The following is a 20149-nucleotide window of genomic DNA, read 5'->3' as shown; positions in this document are numbered from 1 at the left end:
CCTGTCCTGGCACAAAGTCAAGGGATCATTTGCCTGTGCAAGAGGGCCAGCACAGGTGTAGGTGGATGGCTGTCAGAAGTACGTGGACAGTTTGATCTTTAAGGTATTCATTCTTCCTGTATGAAATTGAAGCTAGTTGTTCCATTCCCTCATTTGCTTTTGACCATTTCCAAGTATTTGATAGTGTTTTTTTATTATTTGGGGGTGCCACAGAAAACGCTACCTGTGAATCATTTTCATGAATCGATCTGAGCCAAGAGGGCTCTCCTCGATAGAGCAGTGAAGTGCTGCCTGCCTCTTCACATGGACACTCATCCTGTAGGCAGCTGTGTGTGTCTGATGTACTCCCATGCTTCAAGTATGGGGGACCAAAAGCAGTAAATTCTGCTTGAAATATGCCCCTTTAAAAAAAATAACTGCTACACTTGCATCTCTGGGGCTGGCTGTCTCAGCAGCAATGCTTAAGACCTCAGAGAAATGGACTTCCTTTTGTGTCCGGGAGGCTTTTCCTTCAGGAAAGAGCTGAAAYCTGCTGGAGAGGCAATGAGCAGAAGGGGGCAGGGAGGCAGGGTGACAGGCTGATCTGTAGGCAAGGAAAACGCATCTCCAGGGCTGTGAGCCTGGCATCTTTCATGGGCACTAAATTCACTTGAGAAGACTTTTTAATAATTATAGAAGGCAGAGGGACTAAAGAAAGGGTTTGCCAAGTGTGATGTGACGACAATGGCTTGGACCGTAAAATTCCTCTTTTGTATTGGCACCGTCATTTTAAGCCGCGCGCTGTTGCCATTATCTGGTCCGAGGGGAGTTCTCGCTGGGTTATTGTGGAGTGTGTGTGACCTGGCAGTGAGTCAAAACGCATCAAGCCGTCGTGCTGTGATGAACTCGCCTAGCTACTTTCAGAGAGTCCGTTAGCATTTCCTTCTTGCTGCCAAGGGATGCCAACAGTACTGTCTTGCCCCGAGAGACGCATGTCGCTTGATGCTGAGTTGTGTTTTAATTGCTGTCAGCTGCTCTAAGCTTTAGTGTGCAAAGCATCCCTAAAAATTTTGTTATCTGATTTGGGTTAAAAAGAATGAGAACTGAACACCTAAATCCCTTAAGCAGCTATCCAATGTCTTGCTATAGCTTCCATCAATTCATAAAGCATGGCTCTGCTACAGATTTTTTTTTCTTTTTTTCTCTCAGATGTAGATCATTCAGGGACTTTTTATATTAGTCAGTTGAGGGAGAAAGTGATGAAGAAGAGAATGTGGGGCAAAAGAGCAAAAAAAAAAAAAAAAAAAAAAAAAAAAAAAAAAAAAAAAAAAAAAAAAAAAAAAAAAAGCTAGCACAATGGGAGAGAGGACAACCAGAGCAAATAGAGAAGAATAAAAAATAAGGAGACAAGTAGGGACAGAAATGTGTAAGAAATGACATCCGAGAGCTGTTCCACTTTTGCTGTGAGGGAAACTGGCTCAAAGCTGGGAACATGGCGGTAATATTAAGAGGGAGAGTCTTATTCGGCCTCAATACAGCATGACCTGGCAGTCAGGGTAAAGAGCTGGAGATGGCAACTCCAGTGCTAATGTGCGACTCCTTCTGTGACCCTGAAAAAGTTACATAAACATTGCTTCTGTTTTTATTTCTCTCTAATTTAGGAACAGTACTTCCTGCTGTCTTCCCATGGTCCTGAAAGGTCAAATTAGCTAACAGAATGAAAGTTGCCTGAGAAGCATTATTACTATTCATGTGCTATTCACAGTAACAGRTATAATGGGGGTGTTAATATTGGGGAACGGAAATAAGGAAAGAAGTGGGAACCATCAAAAGCAGTTATGCTGGGATCTAGGAGCTGTCTCCAAGAGAGACTAGTACTACACATTCCAGTAGCCAGAAAATCCCTTAGTTTTAGGCTTACTTGATTTATGGAATTATCTCATCTCAGGGCAGATTCCCTCGGAGTCTCAGAGAGCAAGTGGCTGCCAGGTGCCAAAGGAGGAAGGTGGTATAGTTCTTACCTTTTTTACTCTAGTTAATACCATACCCTTCTCAGACATAATACTGTTACTATTCCTGGAGGGTTTTTTTTACACAGTAAGGCTCCTGCCGTCTAGACCCAGGCACTGTGCTAAGAGCCAGACAGGTAGAGACTACAAATAAACAAAGRGTTTGATGGTTCCACTTTTGAATCCGCATGCCACAGCAGGAAGGCCACAGYCTAATTACGTCATGAAAAAAAATCAGCAATTGCACTTTAAGGGCCTACCGGATGTTTACTTCTTCCTTTTCYGAGCAGACCACGAGTACTTCCTTTCAAGTTATCTACAAAGGATCTACATAAGCCCCCAAAAGTCCTGCGGCTGTTGGCTACCCTGTCCAGCTACAGCCTCTGGTGTTTACAGTGATATAGATCAGTACAGCAAGTACGGAAAATTAATACAAGAATCTGGGAAGAGATGTCCTGCAAAAAGGCACAAGGCAGTGCTAGATAACCAGGACTGAAAGGCCAGTTCCAAGTGTTATCTTTTGCTCCTTGTCTTTAGAACAGGCAGGAGGGAGGTTGAAGAAACAACCAGATTCCATGCTATGACAGTTCCCATGATGCTATGGTTCACTTTTCCAAAGCTTGAAAGATTGTCCTAGAAGTAGGTAACAGAAATAACTTTGCACATACATCTCTATCTGGTTTGTCTTCCTCGACAGCAAGGACAGGAGAAGGAGGAGTATGTAAGTTCATGGTGTGAGAAGAGAGTATGCAAAGCGTGAGAAATTGCAATCAGCAAAAAAAAAGCTCCTATTCCTGTCCATTTGTATTCAGTGCAGGTGAAATTTCTTGAGGTGGGCCAGTCCTTGCACATACTGCTTATCTTGGTTGGTGAGCTGATGTTGGCTCATGACATCCCACAGTTTGGGAGATGCACTGCAAGCACTGAGAAGGGCTGTTTGAAGACAGTATGGGGAATCTGTGGTCTGTAACTGGAGAAGCTGGAACATATGTATTCTCCTGTGCCCGAGAGCCACTGGGACCCTTGCTGATTTGTCTGCGGCTGAAGGACTAGCAGGGAGTGAGAGAAAAAGTCAAGTGAGGAATGGGCAAGCCTACTCAAAGAGCACCAAGGGAAGACACTGTCATACTCAAAGATAAGTACTTGAATATGCCTTTGTAACCTCCACGTGTTTTGGAAAGGTGCCCATCACTACGTTCAAACTGAAGCCAGGGAAAGGGTTCAGGAGAATTTGATGTCGTTAACTCAAAATACCAGTATTTATATGGTTCAGGCAGACTCTTAACATTATTTTACTTCAGTTTTAACAATCACAGCCATTACCGAAGACGCAGCTTTGGCCTTTCCTGGGGCAGTGCTCTGGGTGGGCAACATTAAGCACTAGGCTTAGTCCATCTCTGAGGGGAAAGCTGGTACACGACGTTTTGGCTCCCAACGTGGTGATGAGGGTGAATTACATGGTGGCCAGATGCCGACTGGCATCCTGCATGCTGGGAGCACAACCAGGAGAGGAGTGGTTGGGAAGTGGGCCCGTGGGAGTGGACACAGGTGCCCCTGCGTGGGATCCCCACCCGGTGCGCCCTTCAAGGCTGCACGCTACGGCAGACTCAGCAACCGCCCGGTTGCTCTGAGGCAGTGCCCTCTCAGGTGTTGGATGGGGCCATCCTTCACCGCACCCCCCTTACACTGCAACGGGCTYGATGTCTTAATGCCATATGAACTAGGGTTTTAATTATTGAAACCTTGTTAGGTTGGGAGAAACGTGAGAAAGGACTGCAAAGCTGGGGGCATGATAGCAAAGCAGGATGAGTAAAGGAGTCCCCACTGCAGAAACCTTGGGTGTACTTGGGGCAGAGCAGACTCTTGGACAAAGAGCTATTTTTAACTTTCCTATTGCAAGGCAAATGTTAACTCTGAGATATGTGCAATCACTGGCTTTGTATACTCTGGAGAGGGGTGTCTTGTGTCAAATACAACAGAGTGGCAGGCAGCGAGTTCTCGTAGCCCTTTCAGCTAATATCACCCTGATAATCGCTGCAGACCAAACAGGATCAAGTTAGTGCGCCCCAGGCCCCATTCTCTGCATCACCTGGTAATATGCCCTCTGTGGAATGCGCGGAATGGATTGTTTGCAAAAACCAACAGCGAACAAAGAAGTAAGGCTCCTCCGGCTCCCACGTGCACCGGCTGGGAGCGTGCGGCAGGCAGACCCTCGTGGGGTGAACGCTGGCCTCACCCCGGGAGCAGAGAAGGGGCAAGAGAAAGCGATCCCTGATGCCCAGCACAGGGATAGAAGGAGCACTGCTCTGCACCTGCACCGGYGTCGCTTTTCCGTGCTTGCTCTGTCTGGGACGCACACGTACGGCAGTACTATTTTCTGTGCTCTGCCCGGTTGCTGGGATGTGATGTCTTTGTGCTTAGGTCATTAAATAGCAACRCTGCTTCCTCTTTGTTTGTGCACGGCAAAGCCAACGGAGAGAAAAGCTGACTGTAGAACTGAGAACCCAGGCTGGGGTTTAGGAGATGCGTCACAGAGATGTTCCGTCCCCAGGCAAGCCGCTGAGTTACTTACTAGGCACCCCTCACCTTTCAATTAGGCACAAAAACCTCCTCTTTCCAACAGAGACTGACTGCTCCCTGCCAGAAAGATTGTCTTTCACAGGATGTCTGGGCAGCATGAGATACAGTAATAGTGAAAACCCCTGAGTTTACAGCCAGAATACTTTTGGGCATGAGCTCTCAATTAAGACAGTGATTCTGACACTTCTTTTACAYTTTCTTTGATTTCCAGGGAGCTATGCCTGGTRTGCACTGCTGTGAATTAGTCCTGARCTAGACTGCTCCATGGTCTCTCCCCAGTCYACACTGTACTGCAGCCCAGGCAGCAGGGTACACTGGTCACTGGAGTCACTCCAGATTTATGCAAAATCGCAGTTTCCAGTGTTGTTCTGTTCCCTGTCCGGGTGTTCATGAAGCTGAAGGCAAACAGACTTCCCCTTCCATAGTGTTAGCCTCACAAACCCAAGGTTTGTGAGCTGCATCTTCTTACACTCATGACGTGGAGCTGCATGAAATCTCCTCCTGCCCTCTCTCCATGGGGAAGTCGCTCCCTGGGCCTGCCAAGTACTCACATCTGATGCTTTTCACTAGTCACAGGCACATCTTGAAATGTTTTGGACAATTTTGCTAACAGTTCATTTATCTCATCTGAATGTTTCATGTTCCGAGACTAACTTTGCTCACTGTCCCTTGGCCTAGCTGAATTCTCATTACTCGCCTCTGCAGACAAGTAGGGCTGTTCCCTTGCTCAGAGAATTTGCAGGTTCAGGGAAAGAGTCACTGGTGGCGAGGCACAGAGGGGCAATTCACATGAGGTGTGGTGGGGATGGCAGCACGGAGTGARCAGCAGGTTCCGTGGCGAATTAGGGAGAAAACTTCTGGAGAGCAGGACAGAAAAGGGACAGAAAGCTACTGCCAGCCAAAACAGCCTGGGATGAAGCATGAGTAAAAGGAGGGAGAGGTAGGAAGAAGCATTACAGAGGTTTGAGGTGTCGGCTCTCCAGACACCCTGACATGGAGCAGCAGGCAGACAAGTGCTGGGAGAGCCAGAAGAGAAGCCTTGCCTCTAAGTTTGGTCCAAATGTCCACATGCAGCTGAGAGCAGACTTTGCCGCTGTCTCTGTTTGCTGTTGACTCAGCTTTTCCCAATCTCTGTTTCCATTCTCTCTGTTTGTTTAACCCGTCCATTTATACCGTAAGCCTTGGGGCAGCAACTGTCTRTGGTAATGTGTTTGTACCATACCTTCTAAAAGAGGGATCTGATCTGGCTCTAGGTGTTACCGTAGAGCAAACACAGATTAGTTCCTTGTCTTATATATATGAAGAAGGGTGGAGAAAATTTATTTTTAGTTGCTCTTGTTATGAAAAAAATCCTGGAGGCTTTTAGGATGCCTGAAGTCAAAGCTGTAGCATAGTTCCATCTCTCTTTGTGCATTAGCTTGAAAGAAGACTTGATTCTCCCCGGCCTTCCACTTTTAAATGAAAAACTCTCTGTGGCAGCCTAACAGTTTTGTGCTTAAGAAGTGGAAAATTATCTTAAGAGCTAAGCCTTCTTTCCTCTGCTGGCTTAGGAATTTAGAGTCACCAACAGGAGTCAGACACAAACTCTTCCAAGCATGTTTTCTTATCTCTTGTAGCTGAAGCCAGCAATCTGTTTTCCATTCACTTCTTGCCACTTTTTGCTGAGGGTCTGACTGCTGAGATTAACCTTGCTCCCAGGACAGGAAACAATCATGCAGGAAATGGAAAGGTGTGGAAGTGTTAGAGCCTGCAGGGTATTCCTAGGAATGACCTTGAATCCTGGCCTCTTGTCAGTAACTTGCATCCATCCTGCATGGATCACATATTGGCAGTTCTGCCTCTGGATCACTGACTGCTRGTGCTCACTGGGCTGGTGCCCTCAGCAAACTGTACTGGAAAAAGTYTCAGCCCCTCATGGAGGCTTTGTCTGCCCTGGTGCAGGGGCACTCCGGTATTTTCCCTGCAGTCCTCATCTCCAGATCATCCAGGATTCAGAGAGCTATGGAAAAGCAGCCTGGGTGCTGCTTGTTCCTGGGTTTTCTTCTAAGGTGAGGACAGGCAGGTGTGCAGCCAGGTGCCCAAAGTGGCATGGGAGTGCAGGTGCAGGCCAGCTGCAGCAGGGAAGGGGAGCTGTTGAATCATCAGAGGGGAGCAGGTTTCTGTCTAGATCTGTAGTGCTTGGAGGGGAACTAGCAAACTTTGCTGCCGCTGTACGTGTGTCAATTTGGCTTTTAGGAATACCCATAAAGGCTGAGGTCCTGGTGCCCTTTGTATTAGAGTCTGTACCATTTTCAGGCAGCATCCTGGACAGATTCCAGTTTGGGTAAATACAACCCGCTTACCTGAAATTCCTCCTCTTAAGCAAACCCGAGTAGTTGCTGCTCATGGCCGCTTTCATCAGGGCCAGGTTTGGGCAAGCACAGATGAAACAGCAACTTCCTCAGGCAACAGAGTAGAAGGGCAGGAAAGGAGTAAAGCCACAGGGACCAGGAGTGATTCCTCCAAGCATTTTCTCTCTAGGGAAGCTCTTCTGCCTTGGTGAGTGGTAGATGGCCTTGCTTGCTGCACTGTGCCTGCCTCTGCCTAGCTGGCAGGGGAAAAAGTGGTTTTGAAGGCAGAAACTTAGGGACTACTATTTAGGGAGAGCACAGCACAAGAGAGACTCTCTGCCACCGCCTTGATGTTTAATTTTGCTACTCTCAAGAGTGAAGACAGATACTATATATGTTCTTAGAGCCTGAACTGATGAATTCAGTGGAATGGCAGGTGAAATTGATTTTGTTCAAAATCCTGACAGATAGGGAAAAAATGAATCTTTTCCTAGACACACACACACACACACACACACACACACACACACTATAAGAAGTCTTGAACTCACTGTGAGAGTCTGGTGCAGTGCTAAGCAGTGATTCTCCTATATATGGGGTCAAATACTGCTGAGTTTCTCTGATGTCAGTCACATTGCTAAAATCAGAGCTGATGACTGTTATTGTGAACATGGCGAGTAGGAGTAGAGGTCCCAATAAGTTTACAGTTGTGCATGTTTGATAAAGTGTCTGGAAAAAAACAAACACACACAAAAAAATCTTGAGGATGCCAGAAGGGTTGGAGTTGCGAGGCATGGAGTTCTCCTTGCTATGTATCTTGCTCCAAGCCAATTAAGTATATTCATTAACATAGTTGAGGCTGAGGGTAGGAGAAAATAAGTTGTTCTACCTGTGTTAAATAACAGAAAGTGCCAAAAAGGTGTCATAGGACTGTTAACCCTTGAAAACTGTAACTTGTTCTTTCTTTAAATGAAGTTCAGGCTGTCAAGGTGAATTCATTCTGCATGAGCCTAGTACAACTATGTGGAATARATTAATATCTCTACCACAATAGCATATATATGTGAGCAGAAATGTTACTGGGGAACAGTCTGGAGCACTAAGAAAAAAATCCCTGTCTTGTTTCCTGCAGAATAAAATAGTAACTAATTTAGAAACATTTTCTTTGACTTAGAGTAAACGTCAGTAGCTAAATTCTCTTTAGATGCATGTCTGCAGCAGGGACATATCCAGCAGTGATACGGCTCCAGGGGGAGACCTTTGACTTAACTGGTTTTGTGATGGAATTGTCTTAACTGCCCCATCGTGCTGACACAGAGGCTGTGGACAATGGGGAGGAATGTCTGCTGCATGGGAAACCCTCCCTGCCCCCAAACTGCGACTCGGCATTAAGTTTAAATGAGGAAAGCAGTGTATTCTTGGGAGCCATTTGGCAGGTCCACAACTTTGCTTGTAGTTTTGAGAACCATCTCTGCACTCTCTGGGGCCCTAAAAAGTTCCAGCTGCAGCTTAAAGCCTGTATCAATCAGCAGCTGAATGTGTTTGCTGCGCCAGCAGAATTTGGCCCAGTGGGCCTCTGTGTGCATTGCTCTGGACTGGGTGCAACAAATGGCTGGTCTGGTGTGGCTGTGGAGAGGTAAATAAAAGACCTCGTCTCGCCTGTTGGGTGCTCCAGGCTGGATAATGAAAAGTGATTAAAACCTGGACTGCTGAATTTGGAAATGGATACAGYTGGTTTTCCTGTGTTTGCACACAAATGCTCAGCAACCAAATGCTTTAACCCCTCCACCAATATTTCACAGGTGTAAGTGACCTAGTGAGGGACACGACAGAGATGAGCCCCAGATTCACTAGAAATGCCTCTTTCTACTGGAAAGAACGAAACCGGTTGCAGTAAAATCTTTGGAACCATCACAAATGCTTTAGCAGTATAGAGGAGGGGATGAAAATGGATCAGTGACAGGCACCATCTGAGAGGAAACACAGACAAGGGGTCTGAAGCAGGGAACATCTTTCTGTTACACTGCCAGAATCACAAACTCCTCACACCAGAGAAAGCGGCATCTCTCCATTCCTGTATGGAAGAAGATTTCTTCCTCTCTCACCCTGTTGGTTTCTATAAAACTATTTTCTGCTGTCCAAGAATTCTGGACAGCCATCTCCAGCAGTTCGTTTGTGATGCTTCCCTTCCCACCATTAGAATATCTGACACAGAAAGGGCAATAGTTTGTCACTACAATTGCTGCTGCTTCGGTCAACACCCAGCTAAGCTAGCTTACTGTTTTCTTTTTTTCCAGAGCATCTCCCAGTGTCACTCAGCCGTTGTACTAACCTGCTGCGTGGCACAGCTCTCACTTGCGTAACTGCATACAGTCTGCATACGTATTTGCTTGCTTTCTTCTTTTCTCTTTCTTTTATGAAGAAACTTCAGCAAGTAAGTAAGTTTACAGTTTAGGAATCACAGGCACCATTCATAATATAAAGGACACAAAGCTGGAATGATCCATCTTAAAAGGTACAGAGATTTTGTTGTTACAAAAGCTCCTCAAAGAAAGGGAAGAGAAAAGAGGAATAAAAAAAGAAAACCTCTTTAAAATAATCAAGAAAAGATCTCAGTGAGACAGCATTCTCTGAACCTACAGTAACCATAGCGAACCAAACAAAAGACAGAAGTAGTAAGTCTTATGTATCCTTGGTGATCTGCTTAAGCAACTTCTTGCTTTTACAGTAAGCCAAAAAGGAGAAGAACAGATGGGTTCAAAGTCTGCTGCATGATCTATTGAATGACAAGAACCCTCCTCTACTGCAAGAAAATGGACTAGAGTGTTAATGCAAAGCAGGCCCAAGGTGGCCTTTGGGCTTCTCTGGAAAGGGCAGTAGGCATGGTAAGCTGTGCTGCAGTAAGGACCTCAGTTTGCATCAGTCTGGGGAGACTTCAAGGTGTTCTGAAGTGAGTATATTTCAGGAAAGATTTTTTTCTCTCCTTTTGAAAGAACCTGAATTAACTGTCTAGATATATTTGAGGAAAGCAGAAGAAAGAAGTGTGTGAGTGGGGGATATTGGAATCACAGCCTTTACAGAGAAGTTTGTTGGGTTCTCACAGGAAGTAGAAACTCTCATAAATGGTTGGTGGGAGATCCTCTAGAAGGAGATACGTCTCTGTTGCATGATTCAGAAAGCAGAGAGAGACTCCCCAAGGCCAAGGCCTGTGAGCAAGGGCTTTGAAGAGACAACTCCTGGAATGAGAATCAAGATTTGCATCCCTACTACCCACAGAGAACTCACACTAAATTGAGAGGACAGACAAAGGCAATAATAACTGACTGAACTTTACAGGCAGGAAACTGAGGCACAGAAACCAAGTGTCTTTCTCCTTTTGTTGATTGTTTTGCTGTGCAGATACTCCAACTGATTTCAAGGATCATGAGGGATTCTGCTCATCATGTGGAAGCACCTGGGCAGCTGGCTCTGTTCGCATTGCCTGCACTAGTGTCCTTCATTGCATCCACCCCACTAAGCTTTAGCCACCACATGGAGGGCAAAACCAACCTGTTTCTTAGTTATTCCTTCCCCTTGTGCTCATCGTAACTTGACTTGGCAGAGCAGCTGACTCGATCTGACCAAAAGGAGAAAATTATCAGTCCCTGGCTGGCTTCTGCTGGCTCCTCCTGCCTCTGATGGATTGAGTGACAATTCCTTGCCCAGAAAGTTTGCTGGCTCCACGTCACCTGTTTTTTCTCAGCTTAAATAAACCGTAAGAGGTCTTACTGCCTATTGATTGACATCTTATGGTAGGTCATGTAGCTCACAGCAATTACATTGCTGGCATGAGTGACTGTGGAGAGTCATGCAATGCTGTGGCTGCTCAAACTACTTCGACCCAGCTACCACACTTAAAACAATAGACGGYACTATTCGCTCTGCTCTTGTTGACTGACAGCGTTTGGAGCAACCTGAAATTTAGGGGACAGTTGAAGACCTATATTCTCATTCCTACTTGGGGCCTGATCACCAGAATGAGACTGGTTGTGCAGAGAAGGAACCAGATGCAGAAATGGCCTGTGTGTGTATTTATTTATCTGCTTATGCATACACAGTTTTGCAAGCATCTTTGATCATATGGTCCTTAATCACAGATCCAGCAGGGTCCCATCTTTGTCTTTGCTCATCCTTGTCCAGTGAAGCAGGTGTTCGTTTGAGTAGGTTATGTTCACACTGAGGTCTGTTTGCTTTCGTTGATAATTGTTGTATTTACTAGAAATAAAATGGTGTGTTTATGGTGCAGCTTGCTTTTTTTGAATTATTCAGTCCCTTCCTTGAAATCCTAATACTCCTGAAACAYAAATACTTTCAGAGGCATTCAGGGAGAGGAAGTGGCCTTTTTAAAACATGGAGCATCTGAACATTGCTTTAGGAGAAAGTGTCTCATCTTTAGACTTTTGATGGAAATCCAGGAATCTTTTTGCCTCTTCTGCCTCTCCATGTGGTAATGCCAGATTACAGGGCTATTGTGAATGTTTCCTCCGGGAACTTGAGGAAACTCACATCCTGGGAACCCCAGCCAAAAAGATGAAGTGACTGTACCTATGCAATAGGCAGATGGGAAGATTAACAGATTACTAATAGACAAGACAAGTATACCTAAACAACGGAAGATCAATGCATATCTCCATTCAGATTCTGTCTACGTACACAGGTAATCCAGTTTGACGCTGCCATGAAAAGCTTCTAATCAAAAATGCAGGCTGTGTTCTGGATCTTGTTTGTGGATGCGAATTTCTTGCAGATCACTCTGTACTCATGCTAACTAACTTTCCTCAAAGACATTATTTAACACAGTTCTGTAGCCAACTACATGGCCTTGCAAGCCTCAGTGTAAGCACTCCAGCATACACAGTCTGTCCTAGGGTATATAGTAACGCGTTCCACTGCAGATCTGCTATTGCTTTTTAAAAGTAACTTCCAAATTTGAAGTAGTCTTTTGCCTCTTTTTAAAGCCATGTTGCTTTTGCATTCCTGCTTTCAGCTTCTGGTGCAGTTTCTGGATGGAAGACCAGGTTTTGAAAGATCCAGTTATTATGTTGACATCAGGTTTTTAATCTGTAAGAAATCACTCACGATGTGCTCGTTAATACCGTGTGAATGCTCAGTATTACATTTGTGAAAAACGGAATGAATTGACTGGTGTCCCATTTCCTCCTCGTAGCTGCAGTTTTTGTTCTTTAGAGAAAGTGGTTAGAAATGTTTTTTGCTTAAAGAGAGGGAAAAGCAGGTGGAAAGGACTTTCATTTGTCAGTCTGTTAGGAGAGGTTGTATGTCAGGGTGAAGTGATTTAGCAGTCCTACGATCACAAAACATTAGTCTGAAACTCTGCACAGTCTTGTGGTGCCCAAGAGTTTCAAGAAGAACTTTCTTAAAGTCATCTCTAAAGAAATCACAAGAGCCTGAAGATCTGGTTTACTAAGGAAAGGCACTGTATCTGCAGACCTTGGAATGAGGACAACCACATAGTTATGCTGGTGCTGTTAGCTCTAATTTGCAGATGTTTTCCCTCCACTTTGCAGAAAGGGGAGCCTGGGCATGTTAAACATCTATTCAGCAAAGCATTCAAGTATTAGTTTGTGCAAGCATTTGCTTAAGTGCTTTATTGATTACAGTCAGATTGTAGCACATATTTTAAACAAAGCACCTTTTAAAGTGTTTTAGTAAATCAAAGACTAAAAAATGTGTAACTTTACAGACATGATCAATGCCAAGGAGAAAAGTTACTGTGATTTGAATTCTGACTCTGATCACCAGAGCTGGGCACACAGTCAATCACTAGACCTTCAGGAGTTGCAATAAGCTGTATCGTTGCTTCTGCTCCAGCATTTGAGCTCTGGTTAGCCYAGAGGTAGCAGCTAAGGTGACTGACTACTCCGGAGAGATGGGCTAGCAGGGGAAACCATGTGGCTGCTCCTTACTTGCCAGGACACACAGTGTCAGGGCTGAGCCAGGGCCAGCTGCTCCTGAAGGGAGCCAAGCACAATAACACAGCCGGCAGGACAGGGACTTCTCAAGGCAAGCAGGACACACCTGGAAGCGGCAGCTAGGTTCAGCCAAGAGTCCAGACCATCGAGGTCAAGCCACGGATGTAAGTCAGCATCAGGTCCAGTGATGGTGACAYAGTCCAGTGATCACCAGGCTGGATCAGAGTGACAAGGCAGGTCTGATGTCAAACTGTGGAGTCAGCCAGCAAGTCAGAGCCCAGATCAACAGGACTCTATGGCCAGGCATGGCTGTGGTTGAGATGGAGACCAGCACAYCTATGATGCAGCTCAGGCAGGGGCTGAAACCCCATGGCTGAGCTTAAATGGAGGTTCTCGGTGAGGCTGGTCAGACCCATCATGGTCTGTTAGTGCCCTCAAGGCCTGACACACACCTTAGTGAGTTCATTAAACCTTGCTGGTTACTGCCGGCCCTTATGGGGTTCTTCCTGTGCTGTGCTGCCTGGCAGCACTTGCTTGTTTGCCAAGTGATGCAGCCATAGCTGTAGAGATGCGCAGCCCCCCTTCCCTTGCTTCCCCTCTCCTCCTCTTTGCCTGGGACTGTAGTCTGCCTGAGTGGTGGTCTGAACACCCCGGACAAGAACAGCAGTTGAAGGGTATCATTTATAGGATCMCATTGCTGCAAGAACGGATCATCCTGCCTTTCTTTGCCCTCTGCCCATGGTCAGCAYGTCTGTTTTCCTTATCTTGCATCCGCTGTAGCGAATGCACAGCCCCTATGCCTATAGAGCCAGCTTGCCAAGTCAAACAAAACTTGAGATGTGTACACACACCAACTTATATATTCTGCAGGCTAGATTTCGTTCAGGTCACTAAGCTCAGRTGTAGAGTGATAAGAGAGAGGGAAAGAGTCTCATAAGCGGGACCAGGTAAGACGGCAGGGTGGTTTCTTTGTCGCTCTGTTTACCTGTGCAAAGCACAGATTCTCATAAACCACTAGATGCAYAACATGCATTAAATTCAATGTTTATTTTAAAGTAAATACTGAAAATTAAGTGAGTGCTTGGAAAGAAGGCATAAGTGGGAACATATAAGGAAGAAAGATTTTTCTTAGAGCTGTTCACAGTGTTACCACCACTAGCAGTCTTATCAGAAGCATTGAGGTATTTAATGTTTCCTTAAAGTCTCAGATTTCAGATTATTTATGACTATGATTATGGATGAATCCAACCTCCCATATTCATTAAGAAAAGGGCAGAAAAACAARTGTCTAGCCCATGTGGTTACAGGGAGAACCTTAAAAAAGTGACCCTGTGGAATGAAAAAAAATAAAATACGTAAATAAAATTTGGGATTCTTAAAGGTTAAAATGCAGATCATGATTTGGGGATATAACAGTGGTTTTTAAAGCTGAKTTTTTTTCAAGGCAGATGTTAATACTGCTTCTGATGAGTATTTCTTCCTTTTGAAGTAATTGGTATTTGTTACAAGTAGATACTGGTCCAAGAATGCCTTTTCTCAATTATATGTGATCTAACATAACAAAACAAGAATAAAACCAAAAATCCTTTGACTATATCACAGGTTAATCTAGCCTAGAGTATYCCACTGTATTGTATTTAGTTTAAATGGTACCCACCTGTTTTTCTTTATAACAGCAACAAACTGGAGCAATACCGCATTTTTAGTTTGTTATTTATTTATGTTGGCAGCAAGGTCTAATGTTTCATCTCCAACCCTTCCTGGTAATTGTGATCAAGGCTCTTTATATGAAGTCTCATTCCTGTGGTTTCATCCAGTTCTTAAGAAGAAAAGAAAAAACTCATTCATCAGTGGAATGACTTCCTGGTAGAATGAACGACACAATGATTTTTACCTGCCTTTGTAGGGGGCCAAGACAATTGATTAGCTAATGTTTATCAAAGTCATATTTTAAGAGCTGTACGATGCATGAGCTTGAATATTATTGTTCGGAAGAACAGAGTACCTTTGCCTATGAGTAATTGCCATTCAATATTGAAACTAATGTACTAGTAAACAATCTGAGTAATATTTCTACATGTGCTGAATTATATGTCTGAATTATGGCTCAATTACACTTTACCTGGCATGATTTGAAATAAGAATAACTTCTGAAAGTGTGTACGCAATTTCACTWCTCAGAAAATGGCAACCCTACAAATACTCAGCCCTTCCACTGRCTGAATCAGTCTTAATCCAAAGCAGCTGCATTTTTTTTTTTCAGTGTAATGCTTGGGAAAGCGAAAGACTGAAGTGAGAGATCATAGTTCTAATGTGCCACATGATRTTATACTTAGGTGTGGGCAACATGATGATTGCTAGCACAGGTTGCAGCTTCCATTGAGCCTGGAATGCCAAGTGCTTTGAATATCAGATTTTTGTAGTGGCAGGTTTTATAATAAGAGCCATTTCGGTTTCACTTCAGTCTCCAGAAATTCAGGATTCACGGTGCATTAACCCGTGTATTACCTACTTTCTGCTAGTATTCAGTATTACTATGCTTATATGCCTTTCTGAGGGGTAGTGCACTAGTGCACACAGGTGGGAGTCAGAATCTCAGGGCCTAATTTTCTTGTCCTCTGCTTTGTCACTTGGCACTTGGCACACCATTGCTGGCATGCTGATAGGGAATCGATGTGCATGAAGGACCACACAATGGGCACGATGGACCATTCCAAAGARAGAAGAAAATGCCCTGAGATTCTCTTACTTGCTTTGCCACTGCATAGCCTTGGGCAAGCTGCTTACCTTCTCATAAAATTAAAATAATTTTCTACTTTCTTTTACACCGTGCTCTGATATCCTTAGCTGAAAAACACTACAGAGCTGCTGCATGCCATTAACTACATGCACCTGTGTGCATTTACTCTTCTGCTGGCCTGTAAGCAGCAAGTTGTTGTTAATGAGCCACCTAGATCAACTAGAAGAGCCTGAATAGAAAATCATACTGAGCTCTTCTAAGTCAGGCTTTGTACTTGGGCTTGTGCCTGGGTGCTCTTATCAAGAGATGTTCCATGACTGTTTTGCTGGCGTTTACTGCTTCCAAATACCAAAGACTTTTTAGGCTTATTCAAAGCAAAACTCCCTGGCAGAACTCACTTTGCTGCCAAGCCCCAGCTTCTATCCATGTGAAATGTAGGGAGAGGTAAGCATAAACCTTTTGGGAAGCTGGCTAGAAAAGACAGATGATGTTTCTTATTTGGAGAGCTGATTTTTGGTCTGGTAGACCTAGTTCCTTCAACAGAAATGCATATTCAGCTCTACAGATGACAGCAGGAGTGCCTCACCATTTCTTTCTCCTCTCTTTCCTGCGTAGATTGAAGAGGGAGGTAAAGCGGACTCTCTGCCTTCCAAGCTGCAGGCTGGTGATGAGGTGGTGAACATCAATGAAGTGGAACTGAGCAGCTCCAGGAGAGAGGCCATCTCCCTGGTTAAAGGGTCCTACAAGAAACTGAAGTTAGTTGTCCGCAGGTAGGCAAGACACACTTCCTTGCTCCCTCTTACCCTGTAGAGCRTCACAGCCAGCCCCCTCACATATCCTTCTGAAAGCCTATGACTTGGCCTCCTCTAATGGTGGCAAGTAGCCTTGTTTTAAGCACACAAGCACGAGCCCCAAGGGCAAATGTTTGTTCCTTTCAACCAACATTTCAATGATTCTTTTGTACTGCAAAGTCCAAGCATGTGAAATATTTATCTGACACTCTTCCACTGCTCCTCTGCCACATGACAATCCAGGATTCTTATTTAGTAATTTACAAGCAGCCCTTTCTTCCTTGAAAGTGTTTGAGGCTCCCTGTGAGAGTGTGGCAGTTCTGTGCATAGCTCCTACCTCACTGCTGGGTTTTATCACTGTCGCTCTGACAGCAGAAGGATTCCCACTGACCTCGGCAGGATTTGGAGCCATTTAATGCTCTGCAGTTGAGGGACAGAGCGGCCATACGGACAGGGAGTAGTCTGATCCATACTGGCCTTTGAGCGCAATCTTGGGGAAGAACAGCCACTTCACATGCATCTCTTGAGCAACAGCCTCTGCACTCGCACTGAGAGTGTGACCTATGCTGCGTTCTGTGCATCCTCTCGCCAAGGTGCTTGAAGCCCTTTGTGCACATTTAAAGCTCAGCAGAAATGCACCTTGTAAATGGTAATGAGTAATGAGGCCAGCATGCTGGGTCTCAGACAGCGTATTGAGCTTAACTCAGCTATGCAAATTGTGGYGGTCTCCTTTGGAGACATGTATGATAAAAAAAAATACGTTTGTCTTTGGGTCGGGCCACAGAACTTCAATCTTAATGTGCATTTGGAATCAGAGATGTCTGCACTTGGAATTTCAAGGTTTTTGTAAGACCTTAATAGAGAGCCTTCTCGTATATTTTCTACTGTGGGTATGTCCAAACAGTTTTTTCTGTGCCAGTTAGATGATAGCTAGTATCACCTTATGGAGTGCCCTGTCCTGAATTTCCACACTGAGCCAGAGAGGAATCTGGGTCAAGATCAGCATAGCTGAGGAGCTGTTGTTAGCCAAGCAAAAGGCACCAGCTTGAGTCATTAAGTTGGAACAACTGGCTGACATCTGAGCGATGATGTCCAAGTTGGACAGGCATGAACTGAGCAGGCACCATCCTGCTTTCTGAATTATATTTCATGCTCCTGCTGGTTACGTTGTGTTGTGTACTTAAACTATCATTAGGTACTGCAATGCCCTTATGATAAATTCTGGATATTCATATAATGGACTGGTAGATGGTTTGCATAGCCAGTAGGAGGATATTTACAAAAGTAATTTTGAGTGTTTTCAAAAAGTAAAWTGCTTCTATTTAAGGCCCATGTAAATTATAGCCTAACTGTACTGATGGAAAAAAATGTTSAATTCAAACTAAAAGAGCAAAATTGTGAAAATAGACTCCTTCATCACATTTTAATTCCATTTTGCTGAGATGAACCAGTAAAATATCTGGTTTTGCTTGGCCTAAAGTGAAAAATGTGTTCAGGGTTTGTCAGAAAAGAAAAGGAAAAAGAAATGGAAAAGCAAGAAAAATTAAGTATGCAAAGCCTGGAATCCTACTGCAATCATTTCATCCCCAGATTTTTCTTTCTGTCCACTCCACTTAGGTATTTTCATTAGCAGCATTTCTCTGGTGGAGTTTAAAAATTCTGCTTGTGTTGTGGAAAGCCCTTTAACATCTTACAGACTAGAACAAGTACACTGGGCAAATCTGGCCCTGTGGGTCTCAGACTGAATACCAGAAGTGGATGAGCRCTCTCTCTACATATATATTTATACATACACACATATATAAATATATGTGTGTATTTATATACACACATATGTGTAAATACACACATGTGCACATATATGTATATATGTGTATACATACACATCTGTTTACATGCAGAAGTGATTTACTCAAGGTCAGCAGTGTCAGAGCCAGGCCAAAACTCAGCAGTTTCTAGTATTTCCCTGAGAGATGCCTGAATTGCTGGGCCACATCTCTCATGAAGCTTTGAGRTCTCTTTTTTTTCAAGTTAAAAGAGAAAAATGAGGCACTTTCTCATTTTCTTGGCTAGTTTTTCACATACAGTAGGAATCAAGCAGAGTGATCTAAATGCACATTGATCACATCGTTATTATGAAAGCTGATGAGCTATTGAAAGTGGAGGTGATCCAGTTCTGAAAAAATTAACTGTTAGCCAGCAGTGTCCTGTATTCCAAAATTACACTTCAGAGTGTAACATAATAGTTTCTCTCTCCATTATTTTTAAGTTCCCAAGACCTTTTCACATTTTCTTCTCATTTTTAATGGTCATGGAAGGGTATTTCRTGTTTTCCTGGGGGGAGCGCCTTGGTGAGCTTGAAGGAAATTGTTTTAGAGCCTGTCATGATCTCATTTCATCACCACTAGATCAAGCACGCTAACTTTAAGAGGTATTTTATTCACATAATATCTCTTTGCCAAGGTACTTCAAGCTCTTCATGTACATTTAAAGCTCTGTGATGATCCATATACTTACAGCTGAAACATTACAATTAAGAGCTGAGAGCCCAACCCTCAGTTCAGGTAATTTGACACAGTCCCAGCTGACCTTGCAGTGCTGGCATGGACTGAGGAAGTAGCAAAAGAACAGAAATGTGAGGTCCTGGCTGCTTGGTGGGCAGTGGRTCAGAAGTTGTCCGAATTCTTCCAGTCCCCAGAGGTGGCACGACTCAGCTATCTGGCGAGCTGGCAGCAAGGTAGAAAACAAAGATTTTTGTCTCCAGTTGAATGGGGAAAGAGAGTAGGAGGGGATAAAAGAAGGATCTCGGGGGAGAATGGTGGGAAAGAGGAAAGCATTGAAAGAAAAATGAGTTTCTACATAAAAAAGCCTTCCAACAATATGAACTGAAATGCAGGAAGACAGGGAAAAAAAAAAAGACTAATTAAGGAAACATCTCAATACACAGCCTGAACTATGGGGAGCCTTCTTCTCAGGTAAGGGGATGCTGCTGGGGAGGCCAGTATCTGTGTGATGAAATACAAACAAACATCTGCAAGCCAAATTCTGAAATAAAGCTACAGTACCAAGGGTATGCAGATTGTCTTTACCTCAGACCTAATGAGTTTAGCCATTAAGCCTGGCAAAGAAAGCACTAGTGTGCTTCCCAGCTGGGGGTGTTCTTTATGTTACATAGAGGAGAAGATGATGTTTTGCAGTACTCTATCAGCTGAAAGTCAAATGTTTCTGGAATGCCTAAAAAGTTGATTTTTGTAAATTATTAATAACGAGTTAATTCAAGTGGATCAGGGTTACTTGCTACAAACACCAGCTGTCTGAAAACTCACTAAACAGTCATTTATATTTTAGCATGAATTTTTAGTGATTTCCGTGTTTATGAAAGCTTTTGCCTGGGAAGTGACAAAAACTCACACTGCCATGGACTTTACCCCTTAAAAATCATGTGCAAATGATAGCAAAGTCTGCTTGATGGCTGTGTTTTTGTTTGTTCCAATGCATATTCAAGGTCAGCATGTTTTTGAGGGTTTGTTTTTTGATTTTTAGATTAAAAGCTTAGGTGTGACATAAATATAGGCTGTGTAAAGGGTGGCTAAAATCTGCCACTCAACTACAGAAAATAAGCCTGTAATCTCACTATTGACTGTTTGATTTCTTTCTTATGGGGATAGTAACAAAACACAATTCTGCTGCAGTTATGTGATCTGGAAAATCAGTTGTGGCAAAACCCTATTGATTAGGCTCCCTTAAACRT

Source organism: Rhea americana, unplaced genomic scaffold (genome assembly GCF_003343005.1).
Source record: "Rhea americana isolate MKP2758 unplaced genomic scaffold, rheAme1 scaffold_284, whole genome shotgun sequence".
Taxonomy (NCBI): Eukaryota; Metazoa; Chordata; class Aves; order Rheiformes; family Rheidae; genus Rhea; species Rhea americana.
Note: the sequence above shows the minus strand (reverse complement) of the source record.